The following is a 19773-nucleotide window of genomic DNA, read 5'->3' on the forward strand; positions in this document are numbered from 1 at the left end:
TCATCTGCTACTATCTTTCAGAGAGATATTCCTAGGCTTGATGGAACAAATTACAGAGTATGGAAGATTCAGATGGAGACTCATCTGAGATGTCTTGGTAAGGAAGTTTGGGAAAACACAAAGAATGGTGTTACATCTTATTGTTGGTGTAAATAATTATTCATCTTGGATATTATTACACCTTACTTAAGTTTACTTAGGAAATGCATTTCATAGTAGTTTGGGTATGAGACACTTGGGTGTTTGTGCCACATTGGGATAGTGTGTTTAGGAGAATTTCCACCTTTTATGGTGTCGATCTTGTTACTACTCTATCATATCCACTTATTGTGGAGTGATAATTCCACCTTCAGTGGGTGATCCACCTCATGTGGAATATTTTCTTGTTTCTCCTACCTACCACACCTATTTACTACCTACCCTTGTTTCTTATTGAGCCACATGTCATGTTTGTGTGCTTACATATCCATATTGCCTTACCTATATATGCAGGCTCATATTCATTATATGTAACGATTGATGACCTAGTTGATCACATTTTGCATCTTGATAGAATACAATTTATTCCTATCATCTATTTTTCTCTCTCTCTTATTTGTGCTTTCCATTGCCTCTAGATCTTGGCAAAATCTCACATGGTATCAGAGCCATTAGAGTGCCATTGGTTTGCCGATTGAGAGAAATTTGGGGTTTTGCATTTTGGAGCTTTTTATTGCAGGTTATTATTGGAGCTTGTTGGGTCAAATATGAGGTGACCATTGGATTGAGGAGGTTTGAGAAAGTCAGAATTGCCTTTTGTTTCATCCAAAACTGACATCCGAGGCCAAATCTAGAGCCGTTTGAAGGTGGAGGGTGGTGACTTGTCCCAACAGTGATCTGCAATTTTGGAGCATTTTTGGCCAAATACATCATTGCCATTGCGCTCAGAAGGCCCAAAAACCCCAAGATCGACTATCAATTCTTTGAAATCGGCCTCCGATACTCCGAGTTAAAAAAATTCCCCCTCCTGGTCCGCCGTACGGACTTGCAGGTACAGGTCTGATCTTTTTTTTCTTCTTCTGTTTTTTAATATTTTTTTCAGAAATTAAAAAAAAAATATTAAAATCAAATTTTAATTTTAAATGGGGGGGGAGGGGCATTTTTAACAAGTGTTTTTTTGTTTGTTTAATTTTTTTTTTTGGGGCTTTACATGCCCGTAGGTACACCGCAGTGTACCTGCGGTCCCATAGGCATTGCAGGCAACCACAATGTACCCACAGTCTCATAGGCACTGCTAGCAGCACTCATCTTAGTTGGGTGCTTGCCCAGCAGTGTACCTGCGGGTGTCCGCAGGGCTTTGCGGGCCCCTCCCCGTGGGGGGGTTAAGAAATTTATTTATTTTTTGTTTTTTTTATATAGTTTTTTAAATAAAGAAAAAAATAAACTTTTTTTTAATATAGTTTTTTCTCTTTAATAAATTTTTGTTAAAGTTTTTTTTCATTTCAAAATTAAAAATAAAATAAAATGATGACTGTCTTTTTTAATTTTTTTTTTCTTTATTTTTTAATAAAGTTTTTTATGGGCATATAATAAATTGTTTTTATTTAAATTTTTAAAATCTTTTAAAAACAAAAATATCATGGAATAAGTCAAATTGGGAACATAATTTTTTCTTGTCACTTCATACCTGTCTTGCAGTGCTTCCAACCGATAGTCAAGGGGGGGGGGGGGGGGTCGATTTGCTCCTTTATATCTCTTGGCCACATCCCAATTGGAGGCATCTTTTTCTACAGTATTCTATAGAGCTTCTTGGTGGCATCATTTTCGTGTTTCTAGATTTGCACTATCATGTTGTATGCTCTTGCATGAGCAATGTTGTACTCACACTATCATAAAGTGTCACACCTCTTTTTATCTTGTCATTGTTGACATATTTGATGTAATCCTCTTGTACACGTAGATTAGGAAATATCTTGTTTGACTTGGTGCATGGCTCCAGTTGAGACTTAGATTGTACACATTTGTGCATGGCTCCCATGAGACTTAGATTATACCAATATTTCTGCCATTTACGAGTATCCAGATGATGCTCAAAGCAGGTTGTCTCCATGCTTGATCTTTATTTTGTTGCAGCGAGTGATTTATCGTCATCGACATTGGTACCTGGTTTTGTCACACTTTGACATTATTGGTGCAACATTGGCTCTCTTTCTTCCTTATGGGGAGGTATTTTGGTCAACATCATTGGACCATCTTTGTAGGAGATTTGACATTGAGGGGGGGGGCATATTTTTTTCTTCTCATTCATCATTAAGAGCATTGTGTGCTTTCATCATCTCTCTTTTGGGGGGAGTTTTTTCCCATGTGATTTTTCTCTCTTTCCTCGCTTTATGGGAGATTACATTGCATTTGTTCATGGGTACCTAACATGGCCTCGTAGCTAGGACCTGTCTTGCATTGCTTAGTTGCATTGTAGACTTAAGTGCATTCCCCTAAGTTTCACTCAAGGGGGGTGCTGGTGTAAATAATTATTCATCTTGGATATTATTACACCTTACTTAAGTTTACTTAGGAAATGCATTTCATAGTAGTTTGGGTATGAGACACTTGGGTGTTTGTGCCACATTGGGATAGTGTGTAGGAGAATTTCCACCTTTTATGGTGTCGATCTTGTTACTACTCTATCATATCCACTTATTGTGGAGTGATAATTCCACCTTCAGTGGGTGATCCACCTCATGTGGAATATTTTCTTGTTTCTCCTACCTACCACACCTATTTCCTACCTACCCTTATTTCTTATTGAGCCACATGTCATGTTTGTGTGCTCACATATCCATATTGCCTTGCCTATATATGCAGGCTCATATTCATTATATGTAACGATTGATGATCTAGTTGCTCACATTTTGCATCTTGATAGAATACAGTTTATTCCTATCATCTATTTTTCTCTCTCTTATTTGTGCTTTCCATTGCCTCTAGATCTTGGCAGAATCTCACACTTATAATCCAACATCTGGCAATCCTCCTCCAGAAAACTTGGATAATGAGCTTGAGAATGATTGTAGATCATGAGAAGCCCTATTGTGTGCACTTTCTAATCAACAAATAATGGGATTAACTGACAAATCATCTGCAAAGGCTATATGGGACAAGTTGGAGACTCTTACTGAAAGTGACCCTACTATTAAGATTGCTAAACTTGATGGTTATCGGGTGAGATATGAAAACTTGAAGATGAAAGAAGATGAAAGGATTACTGCATTCATGGAAAGGGTAAGTGAAATTGTTATGGGAATTCAATGTTGTGGTGGAACTCTGAGTGAAGATGAAATAGTTTCTAAAGTTCTGAGAACTTTACCACTAGCTTATAAGATGAAGGCTACTGCAATTAATGAATTGAGAACAATGGCTAATACTTCTGTCAATAAAGATACCTTGGTTGGGAAATTATTTGCTTTTGAGCTTGAAGAATTTGGACCCTCTAGAGCTGTGAAGTCTGAACCTTCTTTTCATGCATTTACATCATCAACCAACAAGCAAGACTGGAAAGCTTTGTATGCAAGGGAATTGGATTATATGAAGAGAGAAGATGAATAATTTCAGCAACTTGAAGCCCTATTTGCTAGAAGAGTACATAAAGGACCGATAGGAAGTAAGTATGAAGGAAAAGCACCTTTTAAATGTTTTGCATGTAATAAGATAGGTCATTTTGCATCTAGATGTCCTCAAATGAATTCAAGATTTGAAGAGAGAGTTAGAAGATCTTTTAAGCCTAACCCTGGCTATCAAAACAAGTATAAGTATAGGAAAAACATAGATAAATAATGCTACATTGCAGATGAGGAAGGTGTGATTGATTCTGATGATGAACCGGCACAAGATTTTGCTAGTGGTTCCGGCAATGGAAAAGAACGGGTGTTCCTGGATATCAAGGAAGATGTACTGGCACTAGAAGAGAATGTACCTAAAGAGAAGGCACTAGCTTCAAAAATTGAAGATAAGGATGAATGGGTAATTGATAGTGGATGTTCACATCATATGATTGGAGATAAAAGGAAGTTTCTCTCTTTGCAAGAATTTGATGGTGGTCTGGTTAGATTTGGAGATGACAAAGCATGTATGATCAAGGGAAAATGAACTATATCATTGGATGGTAAGCACAATACTAATAATGTTTATTATGTTGAAGGTTTAAGGCATAATCTTTTGAGTGTAGGACAATTGGTGGATAAAAGATTTCAATTATAGTTCAAGGATGGAAAATGCAAAATCATTAATAGATCTGGTTTGGAGATTGCAACTGGTACTTAGACAAAAGGTAATAATAGATCATGGTGGGGAATTCACATCCAATGAGTTTAATAACTTTGGTGAGAAGCATGGCATAAGGAGACAATTTTATGCTCCCCGGACACCTCAACAAAATAGAGTTGTGGAAAGGAAGAACAAAACTATCTTGGATGCTACTAGAACTATGATGATGGAAGCTAATCTACCTCATATCTATTGGAGAGAAGTAGTGAGCACATCAGTCTATACATTCAACATAGTACATATAAAAGGAGAAACCAATAAGATACATTATGAATTATGGTTTGGCAATACACCTACAGTTAAGTATTTCAGAATCTTTGGTAGTAAATATTATATTAGGTTAGATGATATCATTCAAAAATTTGATCCTAGATGTGATGAAGGAATATTTCTTAGTTATTCTAATGAAATCAAAGCATATAGATGTTATAACAAGAGATTGCAGAGAATTGTGGAGAGAGCTAATTTCAAGGTGGATGAGTTGAATAGAAGTCAAATAAGAGTTTATGAGCAAGAACCGATAGTGGAAATGATTATAAATAAATCGATAATACCTTTACTGGAACAAAATGTTGAACCAGTTACTCCGGCAGTATCAGAAAATTCAACAATAACTGAAGAATCAGAAAGAGGAACAGAGAATCAGAAGACTCCTAGGCATGTAAGGATGAATCATTCAGAAGATCAAATCATTGGGGATAAAAACAAGGGAGTGATGACAAGAAGGAGATTGGTAGCTAATGAGGTATGTTTAATTTCTCAAGTTGAATCGGTATCAGTAAATGAAGCATGTAAAGATGAATGTTGGATGAAAGCTATGGAAGAAGAATTAGATTAGATAGAGAAGAACAACACATGGACTTTAGTTCCCCGACCTAAAAATAAGAATGTTATTGGAACTAAATGGGTATTTAGGAATAAGTTAAATAAAGATGGACAAGTTGTAAGGAATAAAGCTATATTGGTTTATAAAGGATATTCTCAGAAGGAAGGAATTGATTATGGTGAAACTTTTGCACCTGTAGCTAGGATTGAAGTTGTAAGATTATTTCTTGCCTATGTGAACATAAAAACTACAAGGTTTATCAGATGGATTTTAAGTGTACCTTTTTGAATGGGGATCTTAATGAGGAAGTTTATATTGAGAAACTTGATGGTTTTTCACTTTTAGATGATAAAAACATGGTTTTTAGATTTAAAAAAGCATTATATGGACTGAAACAGGCACCTAGAGCTTGGTATGCAAGGTTAGATAAATATCTTTTGAAACTTGGTTTGACTAAAGGTAATGCTGACATTAATCTATATTATAAAGTCACTGATGATAATATATTGATTATTGAAGTTTTTGTTGATGATATTATTTTTGGAGGTGAAGATAAGTTGTGCATGGAATTTTCTAAGAATATGGAGAAAGAATTTGAAATATCTATGATTTGGGAAATGAAATTTTTCTTAGGTTTGCAAATTACTCAGATTGATAAAGGTATTTTCATCTGTCAAACTAATTATGCTAGGGAATTGTTGAAGAAATTTGGTTTGGTAGACTCTAAATTGGTAAGTACTCCTATGGTTACAAGTGAGAAATTGACAAGGAAAGATGAATATGCACCGGTAAATCCTACAAGATACAAGTCTATGATTGGAGGTCTTCTATATTTGACTCAGACTAGGCCTGATATAATGAATGCTGTTTGTATTGCATCAAGATATCAAAGTGATCCTAAAGAGAATCATGAGAGTGTGGTGAAAATAATTTTTAGATATTTGCAAGGTACATCTGAATATGGTTTGTGGTACCCTAAGGATGATGACTTTACTTTATGTGCATACACAAATGTAGATTCGGCAGGTGATGTTGATGACCAGAAAATTACTTCTAGTGGAGCTTTCTTTCTTGGAAAGAAGTTGGTTTCATGGATCAACAAGAAACACTCATGTACTTCTTTATCTACTGCTGAAGCTAAGTATGTTGCTATTGCTACTAACTGTACACAAGTTCTAAGGATGAAGCAAATGTTGAAGGACATAAAAGTGCATTGCATTAGACCGGTAGTTATTCATCATGATAACTCTACTGCTATAGACATATCAAAGAATCTGGTATTTCACTCTAAGACAAAGCACATATCTATCAAGGATAACTTTTTGAAGGAGAAGGTGGCAAAAAATGAGGTTGGACTAGTTTATGTGAACACTAAAGCATAGATTGTAGACATTTTCACTAAACCTTTGCCTAAAGAATCATTTGAGTACCTCAGAGACAGATTACGGGTTTCTACCCCTCTGACAAAAAAATGATTGATGCTTTTTGGCACTAGTCCGGTATGCGTTATCAGAGATATTATTCAATCCAGAATGAATAACATTGATGTGGGAATGCTACTGCTCAGGGGGAGTAGTTAGCTTTGTGATTTGATGGTTTTTGTTTTTTCTTTGATATTTTTGTCAGATTTCTGACATTGATGTCAAATGAGGAGAGATATATGTGAAAAACAAAGCTTTACAAAGATATCATTTATAGGGGGAGTTTGGTCTTTGTTTCAGAACTTCATTGGTATATCTTTGTGTGGGAGATTGTTGACTGTCTTCCATTGGGGGAGACTTGTTTGGCATTTCTTTGCACTTGGATGTTTTTCACCTCTAGTGTTTCCATCAATGCCAAAGGGGGAGATTGTTGGCCATCTAAAGGAATTGATTATGTGTTGCATTGATTTTTTGTCATTGATGTCAAAACTAGCTATTTTGGCGACTTTACCGGTATCCTTCTGGTCCTGGTAAGTTGTTTGGTTTCTGGTTGGATTAGATCATGATGATCCGGTATGCTCTGATATGTTTGGGTTATGGAATTGGCTTATTCATGCTACTCAGATTCATGTTCAGTCAGTTGGTTTTGATCTAGTGATCGGGTGCTATCCTGTATGCTGGCAAGCTTGGTTTGTTGTTCCGATGAGGGTTTCATCGACAGAGCTTTGTTGAATATCTTTGATGATATGCATAAGTGGTGTTGGTGTGACTTCTAGTGGAGATTCAAGATGCTAATGGTGATTGTGTTAAAGACTTGGTTGATTGGGATCATTTCTTTAGCGTGTGTGGACCTATATTGGGTCCCGATTTATCTAGGTTATGGACTGGCTTAATGTAACATGTGGATCGGACTTCTCGATGTGTTTCCAAGATTTCTTAAGGGTTGGATATTATTTGTTTGGTCTCTGGCCAACATGTTTTGTAATTATACAATTATTTTATTATCTAGTGGCTGACCTTATTGTTTATGGTCAAGGGTTTGTATATATATGATTTAAGATCTCATTGTAGATCATGTGTGAGGATGGAATAGGAGTGAATAATATAATAATCATTCAGGTAGAGGATTTGGTTGAGCATTGGTGATCGAGTTGGGTTTATGTAAGAGGATTTAGTCCTTTAGTATTGAGCTTAACTAGAACTGTACTTAGGCATAGGAGATTCTATCTTTGCAGTTCATTCATTCCTTCAGATTGTAGTCTAGATTTCTATGTAGTCAATAAGACTCCTTTTGTGATGAGCAGTATGCTCTAGGTTGTTGGCCTTCCTACAAGTGCAGGCCCCTCAATTGTAATCACATACTTACCCTAAGAAGTATTATCTGACTGTGGGTAGGCTTCCCACTATGGTTTTTCCCTTTACTGGGTTTTCCATGTACAAATCTTGGTGTCATATGGATGGTATTTATTCTCTGATTGTTATTTATGCTTATTGGTTTATCTGCTATTTTGGTAATTGGTTTATGCATTTCGGTATTGATTTTCTAGGTTTCAATATTAAAGTTTTAATTTCTTAAGGTTCCAGTAATCTAGTGACAATTGATTCACCCATCCTCTGAGTTGTCTTCCAGTTATTTGAACTATCTAACAGGGTACCACAAACCATACTTCATAGTTCCTTTCAAATATTTGAATATCCTCTTTACAATAGTGACATGACTCTCTTTCAGATCAACTTGATATCTAGCAGCCATGCACACAACATGCATCATGTCAGGTCTAGTCTGAGTCAAGTATAGCAGTCCACCAACCATATATATGTACAAGGTTTGATTAGCTTTTGGAGATTCAACATTTTTAGACAATTTGCAGCCAGTCACCATAGGAGTTCCAACCAGTTTAGAATCTTCTAATCCAAACTTCTTCATCAATTCCTTCACATATTTAGTTTGAGATATAAAAATACCTTTTTCAGTTTGTGAAATCTGCAAACTTAAGAAAAATTTCATCTCTCCTATCATAGACATCTCAAATTCTTTCTGCATATCACCGGAAAACTTCATGCTCAAGTCATCATCTCCTCCAAATATAATATCATCAACAAAGACTTCAACAATCAAAGTGTTTGAAATATAGATTACTATCAATAGTACCTTTATTAAATCCTAATTTCAGCAAGTACTTATCCAATCTAGCATACTAGGCTCTAGGGGCTTGTTTCAATCCATAAAGAGCTTTCTTCAGTTTGCATACCATGTCTCCATCATTTGATAATGAAAATCCATAACGTTTCTCAATGTAGACTTCTTCCTCAAGATTACCATTCAGAAAGGCTGACTTGACATCCATCTGATATACCTTGAAATTCCTATAGGAAACATATGTAAGTAAAAATCTAACTTCAAGTCTATCTACCAGAGTAAAATTCTCCTCATAATCAATTCCTTCTTTCTGTCAATATCCTTTGCATACCAATCTTGCTTTAATTTTGACAACTTCATCAGCTTCATTCAATTTGTTCCCAAATACCCATTTAGTACCAATCACATTCTTATCTTTAGGTCTAGGCACAAGTTACCATGTGCTATTCTTTTCAATCTAATTTAATTCTTCTTCCATAGCCTTTATCCAATTTTCATCTTTCCAAGCCTCAACAACATCTTTAGGTTCAATTTTAGAAATAAAACATACCTCTTCAGAAGCTAACCTTCTTCTAGTCATCACACCTTTATTTTTATCACCAATGATTTGATTTTCAGAGTGATTCAATCTTACATCCCTTAGAGTCTTCTGATTATTTTGATTTTTAGGTTCCCGCACCTCTCCATCGACATCAACAATATCCGAGTTAGTTATCTTTACTAGATCATTCTGCTTCAATTCTTGAGTCTGAATAGGTGTTAGAACAACATGCTGAACATCATCATACCCGCATGTTCTAATTTGTTTTCCACAGTTCTCATCAACTTTCACATTTTCACTTTCCACAATCTTTCTCAGTCTCTTACTGTAGCACTGATAGGGTTTGCTCTTTGTTGAGTATCCCTAGAAAATTTCTTCATCACTTCTTGCATCAAACTTTCCTATATTGTCATCTCTCTTGATATAACACTTGCTTCCAAAAATTCTGAAATATCTTACTGTAGGAACATGACCAAGCCATAGTTCATAAGGAGTCTTACTGGTATCAACTTTGATATGTACTTGGTTAAATGTGTAAACAATAGAGCTAACAAATTCTTTCCAATAGATCTTCAGAACATTCCCTTCAATCAACATAGTCCTTGCAACATTCAAGATAATTTTGTTCTTCCTTTCAACAACTCCATTCTACTGTGGGGTTCTAGGAGCAGATAATTGTCTTTTAATCCCATGCTTCACATAGAATGAATCAAATTTTCCAGAACAAAATTCTCCTCCCTTTTCAGATCTCAGACATTTCACCTTCAGTCCTATCTCAGTCTCAACCTTTGCTTTGTATATCTTGAATTTGTCCAATGCCTCTGATTTTTCCTTAAAAAAGAGAACCCATATCATTCTGGAATAATCATCAATCAGTAACATGAAATACCTATCATCCTACACACTTCTAATGTTTGTAGGTCCACATAGGTCAGTATGCACAAGATCTAGCAATCCATCAGATGTATACTTCTTTCTCTTGAAAGAAATTATTGTTTGCTTTCCCATTTGACATTCCTTACATACTGGATTAGCGGGCTTAACAATTTTAGGCAAAGCTCTAACAACTTGTATAGAACTGATCTTAATCATTGAGTCAAAATTAACATGACACATTCTCTTATGCCACAACCAAATTTCATCAAAATGAGCAATCAAGCAAGTTTTCTCACCAATATTCAAATGAAAGATATTACCTTCAGTCTTAGTTCCTGATGCAATCTCTATACTGGAGGCATTTAGGATCTTGCATTTTCCATTCTTGAATTGAAAATCATAACCTTTGTTCACCATCTATCCAACACTTAAAAAGTTATGCTTTAAACCTTCATTATACAAGACATTATCAGTGTTATGCTTACCATCAAAGGAAATATAACCTCTACCACGGATCACATAGGCTTTCTCATCTCCAAATTTTACTATTCCACCATCATATCTTTCCATACTCACAAATTTTCTTTTATCATCGGTCATATGATGTGAACAATCACTGTCTATCACCCATTCATATTTCTCTTCAACTTTAGCAGCTAAAGCTTTCTCCTCAATAGTGCAGCTTGTGGAATCAATAGGTATCGATCCATCTTCTTTAATAGAAATAAACACAACTTCATATCATTCTGATTCTTCATCTATAACACCTTCATAATAACAGTTCTTCTGATGCTTATACTTTTGGTTAGGCTTCTAAGGCTTATCATACTTCTCATATCTATCATTCCTACCATGCTTATCATATTTGTCATGCCTATCATATTTAGACATTCTCTCTAGGCATCTAGAAGAAAAATATCCTATGTTATTGCAAGAGAAACATTTCAGAGGTAGTTTTCCATCATCCTTACCATCTCCCTTAGGCAATGTCCAGGTAATCAATGATTCAAGCTCATCCAATTCTCTTTCTTTCTCTTCCATCTCTCTTCTCTCTCTTTCATATTTGAATATTCTGTATTCATTAGGATCATACTTCTTCTTTCCATATACAGATGCTCTAAATGTTGTCTCAAAATTTCCATGTGCTTCACCAAATTCGATCAGTTCAAATGCAACAATCTTTCCAACCAACATATCTCTTGTCACATTAGTCACACTCTGGATCTCATCAATAGTATCTACCTTATCTTTGTAAGTAGGAGGCAATAATCTCAGCACCTTAGCAACAATTTTATCTTCTTCAAGGGTTCCACCGGTACATTGGATACCTAGGACAAGTTCATTCACCTTATCCATAAAGGAGTTTATGTTCTCATCTTCTCCCATCTTAAACATCTCATACTTTCCTTTCAAACTCTGCAACTTAGCAACTTTGACTTGTTTATCTCCTTCATACAAGGTCTCAAGCTTCTCCCAGATCTTAAGTGCAATCTAAAGTCCCATTACATTAGTCATCTCTGAATCGCTTAGGGCACTCAACAATTCTTCCTTGGCTCTAATGTTATGTTCAACCTTCTTGACCTCATTAGCAGTAACTAGTCCATTATGAGGAACAAAATAGGCATTCTTTGTAATCTTCCAGTAATCTTCTCCAAGACATCTCAAGTGCACCTCCATCCAATTCTTCCATAGAGCATAATTACTTCCATCACATCTCATACTCTCCTTCTTAAAGATAACACCTCTAGTTGCCATCCCGTAACTCCTCAAGTGATCAAGATTCTTTTGGAGGATCTAGCTCTGATACTAATTGTTGGCAACAACAATGAAGGAAAACTGAGACGGAGGGTGAATCAGTTTTCACCAGATTATCAAGCTTAACCATAATCATTGTGTCAACTTGAATTTCATCATCAGAATACTACCTGCAACATATTAGCTTCACAAAATACAAAGGAAATGCTACAGAAAATCGAAACTCAACCAATGAAACTACATGAAATTGACATAAAATAAAAACACTATTATTACCTTCATGATTTAAGTCTCATTGTGTCCTAACTCCACTCTTCTTGGTTGCAGATGATTTTCTCTCAGACAAGCACTAATAGCTTCCAAGATGGCATATGAAGAATGGATTGATAACTGATAGTTAACTGATACTATGATATGCAATGAAAATGGTTTAAAGCTAAATGATTATGCTGAATGAGAAATGCTAAATTGCTAATTCCTTCAAGATAAAACTCACAGATGCATAAGTTTACTCAAATTTTTAACTTGAAGACTAACTCTTTCTCAACTCAAACTCTTACTTTTATAGACTTTTGAGAGGATAAGATGATGTGTCTAAGATCAATGGTCATGATCACATCTGCAAATTTGGATTGCTGTGAGAAAAGGTGAAGGTTGAGAGAAAAGGGGAAGGACAAGACAAGTGTCACTCATCTCACCTTAACTGGGTTGCCAATTGAGGGAATCTAGGGATGGTTGGAGAAGATTTAGGCATGAGAGGACAAGTGGACTCAAGTCCTTCCTAAGATATAGGGATGTTAGAGAGAATATAGAAGAAGGTTAAGAAATATGTGTACGTACACAATATTTCATTTATTTTGGAAGTTGGAGATAAGTGACTAATAAATGTTTTATTTATTTAATTTTGTTGAATTAATTTAGGCACATGATGGATGAGTTGGCAAAGGAAAGATGAAGTGGAGATGGAAGGATGAGTTGGAAATGAATTGAATAATTTAAGAAATCATTTAATATTTGAGACTATATGATAGTAGATAGAGGAAAAAATAAATATTAGATATGTAATTAATTGATTTAGAGGAATACTTAAATATTAGATATTTAATTAATTGATTAGAAGAAAAAGATAAATGAATAAATTGATAAAATATTTCAATTAAAATTAATTAATAGAAAGACATGAAATGAATTAAATAAATTAATCTTTTCAAATTAACTATTTAATAGAAGAATAATTATTAAATAAATATTAAATATTTATTTAATTGGTCATAGCCATTTTTATGTGTATACATTTTGCCCCTCTTTGAAATGATGTCAAGACAACATTATTTCAAAGATTAAATCAAGTCTTGATAGTGCGCCTAATGGAGATAAAAATACTGATTGTGTGCCCCCTCAGGAGATTGATCGTGAAATTATTGATAAATTTGGATAAGCGAATGGTCTCACGATAAGTGAAAAGGTTTGTCAATTAAATTTATTTGTGAAAAATAAATAAAATTGCCCCACTTAAAAGCATTAATTACCCTTCCAAATGGTAATTATAAAATTAACCTAGGTTAATTTTATTCTCATTTGCATCCTTGTCAGCTTGTGGAGTGAAAATAATTATCTTGGTGAGGTGGCAAAATGGTGATTCCATTCGAGAACCATCATTTTGAGCGTGTTCGACGGTATCAACGATCTCCTGAATATGGTTATCTGATATTTACCTTATCCCAAGCTTGTTTACAACTCGTCATACCAATTTCCTTGCTTTTCAGAATGAATTATGTTTTGTTTTTAATTTTCCGATTTTTGATTTTGCGTGTTAGCGCTTTTGCTTTCTTGTTTCTCGCTTTTGCTTTGTAGATTCTCTCTTTTGTAAATTTAGTGCATTTGATTGTTTGGTTACCGCTTTTGCTTGGGATGTTAACTCTTTTGTAGAATTCATGCTTTTGTTTTATGTGTTCATGCATATGTGAAAAATGTTTGTGCTTTTGATTGATTTAATGCTTTTGACTTGTCGGTTAGCGCATTTGTTGAAAAGATTAGCACTTTTGAATGGTTTAGCGCCTGTGTTTAATAGAATAGCACTTTTGTTAAAAAGGTTTGCACTTTTTCTTTAGATGAATTTGTTTGATTTTGTTCATGTTAACATTCATTGAGATGATTTGATTTAGGCATTTGATGCGCAAATGTGATTGCTATGTATTCAATTGATGTCTTGATTGATAGAAATTTTTGATAATGTTGATTGATAGGATAAACGATTGATTGATTTGATAGATTGATAGATTAGCTCTAAGAGACCGATTCCATTTCTGATGAAGAGCATAACGAAGTTTCATTGATAGAAAACCATGATTGATAGTTTTAGGTTGATTAGATAGCCTGATTTGCTTGGTTGAAAAGATTTATCAATTATTGAGGCAATAGATTATTTGTTTGGTAGATTGATAGATTAGCGATCTCTTTTATTTGATAGATAGAATATTGATAGAGATAAAATTATCTTGTTAAACAGGAGAAACTCGATGTTCTCCAGTGTCGGGAGAAATTCCCGACCATGCGACATTTAGTGCCAGAGCTTACACAGGTTGAGATTAGACATATAGATGCCTGCGGATTATGCCATTTGTTATACATGCCTGATGTTACCCATAATAGGGGATTGTTGACTGCCTTAGTAGAGAGATGGCATAGCGAGCATAACAATTTCCACCTGCCCACTGGTGAGATTAGTGTGACACTTGAGGATGTCTACAGGATTCTCCATATCCTCATGACTGGTGAGTTAGTCTAGTATGATTTTTAGGATCTTGGTGGGACAGAGGCTTGTAGAACCGTATTTGGTGATGAGTGCATTTCCAGAGGAGAGATACGACGGGAGGATATGATTATGTACTATGAGACAATCCCAATGATTCTTGCATGGGGTGTTTGTATGCTTGCTCATTTGTTTCATTATCTTCATCAGGTTGTTTTCAATGATAGTGCTAGTCTGTCTACATGATGCACACTTTTACAGATCTAGTGCTGGGAGCACATTGCTATTACTTGATCTATCCATCATAGAGTTCGTGGTGAGAGGCAGCCATATGTCTATTTATATGCAGATATCCTTACTCAAAATAAGCTAGGTAAGATGGAGTATTGGCGTTGGGCTCTACATTCATTGGAAAACATCATTTGGAGACCTTATATCAATTGTGAGCCATGGATGGATGATGCACGAACATTACCATATATTATGCATTGTAGATATCTGATTGGTCGTACTCCATACATTATTGAGTGACAATTGATGAGTCACATTTTGAGATAGTTTGGTATCATTTAGCACATGCCTATTGGTGTCACTATATAAGCATGACAGTACAAGGATAGGCGAGATTGGGGACCTTCTTTGTCTTTTGAGATAGCACGCACAAAGTTTCTGGCTACTCCTAGGGTGGTTTATGATTTGAGATTACACATTCTAGATCTTGGGGTGACTGCGGATTATGCTCAGTACATGCTTGCACACACTTTTCCTTGAAATATTGATCCAACAGACCCTCCTCCCAGCTTAGGAGATGAGGAGGATGATTCAGATGATCCCATCATTAGGAGATGGAGATGGAGATGAGATCTTAGAGCTTCTCAAGGGGCCAGAGGTGAGGGAGATGAGGGAGGAGATGGAGGCAGAGGTAATAGGAGACCCAAATAGAGAGGAGGTTGATTGAGAGTCCATGGAGGACCTTTTGGACCAGTTGGCAGGGTTGGGAGACCACTTCTCATGGGTGGGATAGATGCAAGATAGATTGGGAGGGACACTGGTAGGGTAGGTATAAGATCAGTGAGAGGATTACCCTCTACAGGAGGAGGCAACAACATTGGATTCGATGGGGGTTGTGGGAGAGACATTGATTTTGGTCAGATTCAGCCAGACCCTAGGGTTATTTCAGCTCATGGTGGAGAGGAGGAGGATTTAGAGGATCATGTTCCTCTCATTAGATGACGGGTTTTGAGAGCTACTCGGGTTGAGATTCCAACAGGTGGAGATGAGGGGATTTGAGATCATGTTCCTTAGTAGGATGTGCCAAAGTAGGATATTTGGATAGTCTCAGAGCACAGATAGATCAGCTTAGAGGACATGTGCAGACACTCATGACAGAGAGAGACAAGGATGTTAGGAGACAATAGGATACTCAGGGTCTTCTTGATCACATTCAACAGGTTGGATCTGGATGTAGTACCCCTCCTTGGTCAGACTCTTTTTGTATGTTTTGATTGACTTCAGTGGAACATTATTATATATTGATTCAGATTTTATGCGATGTTATTTCATACTTTATCTAGATTTGTGGTGTATGATTTTATGCAGTATCTCAGTACTTATGATTAATGTTATTTTATGGATCATTATCATGGATTGACACTCTTACCTTATATGTGCGATGTGTTATTTATGTGTTGCGTGTTTGGATGTGTATGGGATGTGAGGAGATGATTTTCCTTCACTGACTCTGGTGAGCTAGGGAATGTCATGATTCTCCTTCATCGGTGTGCGTGCGGTGTCTGGATATATATATATTTCTATATGCACGTGTGGTTCTTTAGTGCAGGACATTGCACGTACAAGTACCGGGTAGGTACGGGGTATCGGCTCCACCTGCGGTAGCAGCACTATCGGTCGTTAGCACTGCTACCGATTGGCAGTAGCACTACCGGTCGACAACAGTAACCGACAGGTAGTGTTTTCTGCCTCAACAACAACACTACTGTAGATTGGCCTTGGCCCCCGCGTGACACTTATACCTTCGTGGTACACCCCCTTTTCATGTGCCATAAATTTTATTTAAAATGAAATAGTTTTAAAGTGATTTTTAATGTTAAATATAAATGGTAGTTTCCAAATGATTTTTATTATGTAGTTTAATAAATTTATCAATTGAAATCAAGGCATGAATTAGTAATGCAAATTGGTAATTTGGATATGCTATGAAAATGAATTAAATGCTTGTTAGGAATTCATGTTTAATTCGGTTGAATGTTTAATGTGGATTTCATTCTTGATGGAATATGGATTTGGAAATTGAATAGATGTGAATGTTGTAAAAGAGTGTTTTATTTAATTTTCAATCAATGATGTTGCAAGTGCTTATGATGCTGATTTTCTCAAAGATTGTCTGAGTGCGGACTTAGTGAAATTAGCTTTCCTTGCAAGAGTTATATTGTGTTATTTCTGATTTGTGGTTCAGTCATCCTATTGTGGCATATTTAGTACCTTTGACCAAGTGATATATGATGACTTCGTTGTCTTAACCATGTAGTGTCTTGCCTTATGGTTAACCAAGAGTCCATATGTCCTTGTTTTGACCACTTGTTTTTGGATGGTGGTGTTATGGTTGTCTACTTCGCCATGGGGTCCTCGTGGAGTGACCATGTTTATTTAGTGTCCTTTGAGAGAGTGGCTTTTGAGTGGGGGTCATACCCAAAGTGGTTGGCAGGATAATCCATCAAAAGTCAGATAATAAAGTGATAATCTAATTAATTGATTAGGTGGGTAGTTCATATCATTAAATAAGATATTGTACCTCACTCATAGGTGAGTGCTTGTACAAGGCTCATAATTTAGTGAGAAGGCATGGAATGGAAAACCAACCACCTTGTCTTCATGAAAGGCTGGTAGGGTCCGCATGAGACTTAGTTGGAGCCGGAGGTTCAGGAAAGGTTACCAGGGTAACCTAGGATGGGGGCCGAGACCTATGGAGACTGATCATGGTGTAATACCCTAAAATTGGTCATCTAAACCAATTGCCCCTAATCTCGACAACATCACCAATGTCCTAACCAAAGGCAATTAAATCAATCTTGAGCACATTATTAATTCCTTAATTATCAAAAATCACATGGCAAATCAACCACTCAATATTAATTAAATATTTATTTAATTAATTGAATTATTTCAAGAATAATCATTTTGATCAATTATCCCATTTTAATTTATTAAATATCTTTGCATATTTAATTAATTAATAAATTTGCCATTCAATCATGCGAAAGGATTAATTTATTACAAAGAGTTGAATTGAAACAAACCAAAAGTCAAAACAAAAAAGAATTGAAGAGAGAGAGAAATCAAACTTGAGATATTATTTCTTTTTCTAAATTTAGAACTTGAAATCAGAAAAACAATTTAATTGAATTGTTGAATTATTCTCTAAAATTGGAACTCAAAGCTTTTCAGAAAAAGAAGTTTAGTTGCATTAAGGAAACTCTTTTCTTGATTAAATTGAAGAATTATCTATTTTTATCAGATGTGCATGGAATTAATTTATTATTATTTTCCAATGCAACTTGGACTTCTAATTTGAATGCATTTCAATTAAACTTATAATTGGAATCTATCTCAAGGTTAACTCAACCTGATTTCTCAATTATTTTCAATTAATCCTAAATTGAGCTTTTTGTAATTCTCTATAAATTCAGTCTTTAGCTCTCATTCCAATTCACCCCAGATATTTTTGAGAACACGCTTGGAAGTTATTATCACGCTAATTTCACTCTGGAGTCATTGAAATCATTGTGCTTTCTTAGATTACTTGCATCCATTTTACATTCATTATTGCTTGCATGCATTGTTGCTTGAATTTGCTTGAATTACTCATCCATCTTGCATCCATATAGCTTAATATCATATAGATTAAATCCTTCGTCTTGGTGTAGTCTAGTCATTGGTATTGCTTATAAAAAATCTGAGAGCAATCTTATACTCGCATCTTTTAGAAGGCAATTAGTCGCTTTGCTATGGTTTATTTCTTATTGCTTATTGATTACTAACCATGCATATAATGACTTAATTGAAGTGTTGTGCTTGCAGCTACAGGTTCACCTTTTTCACACACACATTTCTGGCACCCACCGTGGGGCCCAAAGACTACATTTTTTTCGGCCTCCAAGACTGACTGCTTTATTTTTTTCTTATTTTCTAGGTTTCGGATTTTTTGGTTTTTCGTCCGTACATCTCGTACGACAATTCTTATAGGCTGAAACGACAATTGGTAGGTGTCGCACAAATTACAAACATATTATCGTATGAGTAGACATGCCAGTCATACGAGCATACACTCTATCGTACGAGTAGTAATCATCTTTCGTACGATCCAACATCATCAGCAATCTGGTCTCGTACTGTACTATTTCTTGCCTCGTACGAGTCGAGACTCTGTTGTACGATTCTGTATTTTCTGGTAAAAGAGGCAAAATTTCATATTTTTCATTTCTGACGACTGACCTTGACTATTTATCTGTCTGTCTCAGAGTTTTTCATAGCCTAACTAGTTTTTGCAGAATGCTTGTTGAAGAATATTGCTTGTCGCACAAAGACAATATGACTACTGATTCGCTGTCTTTGTAGGTTGCCTAAGGAGAATCAACTGAACATCGTGTATTCTTTAAATTCATTTTTTTTTAGGAACCTAACTTGCTATCTGGTTAAAGAACAAATCTATCTTTTGTGCTTTTTAGAAAATTCTGAGAGGTAGGAGAGTATGCTCTTGTCTTTTTCTAGACAATCAGAAATCCAGACCCTTGAAGCTTTTTCTTTGTTTGAGATTTGTACATCTTTAGTAGGCCTACCCTCCCGAGGGGTTGAAAAACTCTTAAAGCCATTACGGTCGGTGTGAGGGGAACGACCTAAGTGGGAATGGCTAGACACCAAGTAATCCAACCCACTATAAAATAAACGTGATTTGATGAAAATCAAGTCAACGACAGTGCTCAGGAATAGCTCTCCTCTATACCTTTGGGTATATTAAACCTTGGTTTTCAAGGCTGGGAGACCTCTTAATTGAGTTTATACCTCAACGCACCAAACGGATCCCTAACTAAATCCAATTTAAAATTAGAAGCTACCCGGTTCATCTCCGAAAGGGGGATAATCTTT

The sequence above is a fragment of the Cryptomeria japonica genome, chromosome 6 (assembly GCF_030272615.1).
Source record: "Cryptomeria japonica chromosome 6, Sugi_1.0, whole genome shotgun sequence".
Classification (NCBI taxonomy): Eukaryota; Viridiplantae; Streptophyta; class Pinopsida; order Cupressales; family Cupressaceae; genus Cryptomeria; species Cryptomeria japonica.